At 44.9% G+C, this 6,000-nt stretch overlaps 1 non-coding gene across 1 annotated transcript; it reads left to right on the forward strand.

Annotated features, from left to right (window-relative positions):
- Positions 1 to 2,870: 2,870 nt before the first annotated feature.
- LOC122788461 lies at positions 2,871 to 3,085 on the forward strand. The gene has a single exon (XR_006362674.1). It is a non-coding gene; the product is annotated as a small nucleolar RNA U3 (small nucleolar RNA).
- The last annotated feature ends 2,915 nt before the right edge of the window (positions 3,086 to 6,000 follow it).

The following is a 6,000-nucleotide window of genomic DNA, read 5'->3' on the forward strand; positions in this document are numbered from 1 at the left end:
GCTTTCTTCCTGTTGGGACAATTGTGATCCACACAGACAATATGTTGGTGATATAGTATCTAAACAAACAGGGAGGAACCAAGTTGTATCTCCTTTGCAGAGAGGCCATGCGAGTGTGGCAGAGGGCAGTGGCTTCCCAATGTTTTCTTGTAGCAACGCACATTCCGGGGAAGTTCACTGTGATTGCCGACAGGTTGAGCAGAGCGATTCTGATGCCTCATGAGTGGTCCCTGAACAATCAGGTTGCGGAGCAGATTTTCCGCAGGTGGGGTCAGCCTTGCTGCGACCTATTTGCCAGCCCCCTCAATACCAAATGCAGCAGCTACTTTACCCTTATCCCCTCTCAGGGGAAGTCACCCAGGGATGCTCTAGTGCACGATTGGCCCTCTGGTCTACTGTATGCCTTCCCTCGTGTTCCTCTGCTGACAAAGGCTATTTAAAGCGCTATCTTTGGGAAGCAAAATGATTCTGATTGCTCCACACTGGCCTCGTCAAATTTGGTTCCCCTTCCTCCATCCTTACCTAGTGGACGCCTCCTGGATTCTGGACCCTCAACCAGATTTGCTGACTCAAATTCCAGGGCAGCGCCATCCCTCTCTTCAGACCCTCCGGCTGACAGCCTGGCTCCTCCACTTCCATCATAAGTCAGGCTTCATCATTTTTCGCTGGAAGTGGTTCATATTCTGTCTTCTTCCCATAAGCCTTCCACCAGAAAAATCTATTCCAGCAAATGGAAGAGATTTTCCATCTGGGCGCATGCAAGACAAATTGATCCTTATACAGCTCCAATTTTGTCAGTCCTGGAGTTCCTCTCCATGCTTTTCAACCAAGGATCAGCGGCCACAACTGTTAAAGTCCAGTTGGTGGCTATTTCCACTTTTCCCTTCGCTGATGAGCCTAGTTGCATGGCACACAGGCATTGTAAGGCATTCCTGAAGGGCACTATGCTGCTTCGTCCTCCAGTTTTTGAACCAGTTATGCCTTGGGACTTAAATTTTGTCCTACAATATCTCACTTCACCCCCCTTTGAGCCTGCAGCCACTTGTGATTTAAAATATTTGACTTAGAAGACAATCTTTTTAGTAGCCATCACTTCAGCCAGACGTGTCTCGGAGCTTCAAGCCTTATCAGTTAGACCACCTTACTTGATTTTTCATAAGGACAGGGTTTCTGTCAGACCTAACCTTTCCTTCCTACCGAATGTGGCTTCCGTCAGTAATCTAAACCAATCCCTTGAACTACCTGTATTCTTTCCAGAGTTCTCGAACAAGGCAGAATTTAGATTTCATCAGCTGGATGTGCACAGACAATTACGATTCTATTTACATAGAACGAAGGATCTCAGAAAATCGGATCAGTTGTTTGTCTCATTTTTCAGAAAACAGGATTGGGTCTCCTGTTTCCAAAGTCACTTTGTCCAGATGGATTTCAAGTTGTATTTCATTCATTTAGGCTTCAGGGGGCAAGGATTTACCATTTCGAGTGAAGGCTCATTCTACCCGATCTGTGTCTACATCTACAGCTTTTCAGGCCAGGTTGTCTATGGGTGATATTTGTGCTGCGGCTACATGGGCATCTCTTCACACCTTTGTTACTCACTACAAGTTGAAGTTGGTGTCCAGAGGCAGGTCTTCCTTTAGTTCCACAGTGCTCAGGAGTATTTTCCATTGAGCCTCCCAGGACTGAGGTGCTGAGGACGCTGTCCCATGGGTAAGAATGTAGGCGAGATTGGACTACATAACATCAGGAAGCTATGTACTAACCATAACGTTCGATGTATGTAGTCCATCTCACCTCACATTCTTACTTACCCCCCCTTCCCCCATCCTGGAGGACCTAGGGGTTAGGTATGGTTTCAAATTCCTTTCTGGTTAGTATGTTCTTCCTTCTCTGTATGTTGTTGTATGTGGAGGAGTGAATGATTAGCTCGCAACAAACAAGATCTGGGGAAAGGGAGCAGTGCAGCATAGGATACCTTCTTAACCCAACCAATTGAAAGACTTCGAACTAGAGTATGGCCGAGTCGGAGCCGAGGTTCGGCTCCGAACCCATGGGTAAGAATGTGAGGTGAGATGGACTACATACATCAAACGTTATGGTGAGTACATAACTTCTTGTTTTCCATTGCAATAGATTGTTTCTGGAATGCCACTATCCTCTATGGGAGTTTAGACACGTGGCATGAGGAGAATGGAAGTGAAGGGAAAGAATTAGCAAGGAAACCAAGGTACTGCAAACAATTATCTCGAGAGAGAAAGTTATAAGGTAGGAAGAGACACAGCAGAATTTTAGAACACAGGTTTAGAACTTGCTTTTCTTACAAGGGTCTATAAGTCCAGAACAGATCTGAAACCGAGATATTGAGAACAAATAACTCAAGAAAGTTAAGATAGAAAGCAGTTCAGCAGAATTTTAGACCATAGGTTTAGAAGTTGTCCTTGTAAAAACAGTATTCACTATTACACATAATGCTGCCTTATTTGGCATAGTACTCAGCCAGCATTCTCAGCACAATTGTGGCGACAGAGATCAAAAGCACAAGACCTGACTGGCTGTTTTTCATTAAATGAGTGCTGCGTCTCTCTCCCAGAAGTCTCTTGCACTTTATGTTAACCAAGTCTGCCTTCTTTGGCCAATGCGTATTTCTGAATTTACATGACAGGAAAACTCTGCATGCTGGGTCCATATTTAAGTAAGACTGTTTTGTTTGTTTCAGTACATACAAGGGAATGCCCTAGTATATTTATAAATAGTACATCAGTATTTTGTTTCCAGTACTTTACTGTTATGCATTAGTTTACTTTTTAAGTCAATAACTTTGCAGACAGTGTCAACTAAATATATATTTTAGGTGCTTCCTTGTATCAGCTAAGGCTATATTTTCAGGGGTCATGTCTATAGTTTGTTGCTTGAGACATGGTTTTGAAAGTGCTTGGTCTTGCCTGCCGCAGGGTAGACTTTGAATGCTTTCTTCTGAGCATGAAGTAGGTCGTTGAATTTATTTGTGAAGTTTTCTATTATTGATGACTGTGTGTGCTAGCCTGTTCAGCAGTTAGCATCATGAAGGAAGCATAATCTGAGTGGTGGAGTTTTGGTTGGTTAATGATAGAAGCTGTGTGCATGAGTTGCTGTCTAAGTTAGTGATCAAGATTGCTAGATCTTTTGTAGTGTGTTTAATAAGGACCTGTAGTGTTAGGTCTTGAGCAGAGTTGGAATTTTCTATGTGCTGCTCTAGCTGAAGCACCATTATCAAAACAGGATCCTTAGGATCTTGCAGTCTACATGCGAGAGTGTTCTATCTCGCCATTTGTTCTTACACACGGGTTCGGAGCCGATCCCCGGCTCCGAATCGGCCGCATAGCAAAGCTCTGCATCTTGGAGAAGCTTGAGACCAGGCTATATCCCACAATCCTCCCTGCCATTACCCAGATCTAGTTTGCCGCTGCAACGGATCACATCGACGAGAGCTCGGACCAGAGAAAATTTTGTTATATTCGGATAAAATTGTTATCTTTCTACTTTAAAAAGTTCTTATAGTTCTTGAGAAGTTAGTTTTTGATTAGTACTAGTGTGTGTGTGCGTGTGTGTGTTATTGTAATTAGTCCTGTCATTTTTTCATAGGTTCCCTTTTGTGGCCTACCTCTTCTTATCACTTATAGCAATATAAATATTTTGTTATAGTTATTACTTGTTATAGCTAGTGTTTTAAAATTTTTCATAGTAAAGTGTCTTACTGCTGGTTATGTCAGAAAAAGCCAAATCCGGTTTTAAAAGATGTCAGTGTGGGCAGAAAATGTCCATCACTGACAACCACACTTCCTGCGTCTACTGTCTTGGCCCTCTCCACCTGCAAGAGGATTGCTCTATATGCCATTCCTTCAGTGGGAGGGTCATGACAGATAGACGCAGGAAACTTATAGATAGGGGACTACTTAAGCCTGCCTTCCAGGAGGCTTTGGACAAGTCGGACCAGGCTTCTAAGTCCTCGAAGGGGTCGAAGATGTCGGAGCCCATGTCATCGGCTCCGAGTTCATCTTCAAAAGTTCGTTCGCCGGTTCCATAGACTTCGGGGCCGAGCGTCGAACGTTTATCTTTCACTGAGCCCCAGGTCTTGGAACCAGTGTCGGAGCTACCGCCACCTTCCATTCTTCGGTCGGTGCTATCTTCGGCCCCTTCGACCCGATCTTCCAGACCGTTATCCGATACGGATGTGGATCTTGTCGTGCAGAAACTTATGGAGAACAGGGCCCTTTCCAAGTTGATTGCAGATGTTCTTCATTCCACATTGCTGCAGTCCTAACTATTGGGTAGTCCGCTGTCCAGTCGGCCCGAATACCAAAGTATATGGCTGACGTCGGTCAGGGCGCATTAGACGAGGGTACTAATGCGCATGACCGACGTCATATCCTCAGTCTTTTTTGCCGCATGGTCCGATGCAGAAGCAATTTTGCGAGTGCAGGTTGGCGTTCTGAAAGTTTCTGAAGCCAGAGTTTCAGACCGAATCAAAGTTGGCTAAGTACCCCGTTGGGGAATATTTTGGTTTTCTTGCCTCAGTATTTAACCGGATGTCAGAAAAAGTGAATAACTGTATTTCTTGTGGGAAACAGATACCTCATAGGGATTACCATACTTTGTGTATACCTTGTTTAGGGCCTGAGCACGGCGTTGTTGGATGCCGCTCTTGTGCTAGATTTAACAAACGCACTATTAAGAGAAGGTTAGACTGTGCCAGGTTAGTGTTTGGGAAGCGTTGTAATTATAAAATGCCGTCGGATGTTCCGGCGCTTCGCTAAAACGCAAGGACAAAACAGCAAAGCCTAGAGTGGAGGAACCGACAGTCCCAGACGTCGGTTCTTTAGAGGGCTCAGTGGAGCCGGAGGTTTTGCCAGGTGTTTCTTTGGAGTCTCAGGGAGAGACTTTACTGTTACAGGATGTATCCTCTCAGGACGTAGGCCAGGCTGAGGGGGCTTCTCAGGTGGCTGTTCTTCCATCTCTTCCTAAGGTGGTCAGAGCCTCCCCTTCTGTTTCCAAGGCTTCTTTGACGGGCAGGCCGAGTTTTGCTACAGTGGGGGTTTCTCCTAGTACTTCAGGGTCTTTGCCTAAGAAACATATGCTTAAAATGGCAGAGGATTTGATTACTATGATAAGTACTATGATTACTATGCCCCCTCCTGATAAGAGGCCTAGGGTGGAATCTGAGTTTGAGAGTTTTGAGCAATGCTCGGAGGCTTCTGAGTCTTCGGCTGAAGACTTGCAGGAGTCCCCTCCTTATTCTGATTCTGATGTGGATGATTCTACTCCTTCAGCTTCCCCTCCTGAGGATTTTTCATTTTCAGAGACTCTGCATTCCATGAGGGAGCATTTTAAATGGGAAGGTCAAGATTTCTCTGATTCCAGGAAAAGGCTTAGGAAATTCTTGTTTTTACCCCAGCACAGGCCTTTGGCTATACCTCCTGTTTTGAATGTGGTGGAAGATGTTTTTGCAGAGGCTTCCCTGAATCCGGATTCTTTGCCTCCTGCCCCAGTTAAACCGGATAGGTATTATAGGGTGCCTGAAGCTCATAAGTATCTTTTAAGAGTCCTAGGGCAGACCCGAAACTGTCTCTCAGGGGCCTAAAGGTGTGAAGGCCTCAGTTGTTAAAAATCCTGTCCCTCCTGATAAAGAGGCAAGGGCTTTGGATAGATGGGGAAAGAAAGTGTATACTTCTTCCACTTTAGCCATGAGGGCGTTGAATTGTCAGTTTCACATGTTAAAATATCAGAATTATCTTCTTTCACAGTTGACATCTAAGGTGGATGCTCTGGCGGAAGGTATTGAGTGTAAAGAGTTGCAGGATTTAGTTCATGTGTCTGAACAAGTGGGTAAACATTCCTTGCAATGTGGTTTTGATGCTGTGCAGGCCTCCTCCAGGGTGGCTGCCACTGGTTCTGTTCTTCGTAGGCACGCCTGGTTGAGAGATCAGAACTTAGCTGAGCATGTTAAGACAAGGATTTTGGATG

Source organism: Protopterus annectens, chromosome 13.part0 (genome assembly GCF_019279795.1).
Source record: "Protopterus annectens isolate FY-2018-M chromosome 13.part0, PAN1.0, whole genome shotgun sequence".
Lineage (NCBI taxonomy): Eukaryota > Metazoa > Chordata > Ceratodontiformes > Protopteridae > Protopterus > Protopterus annectens.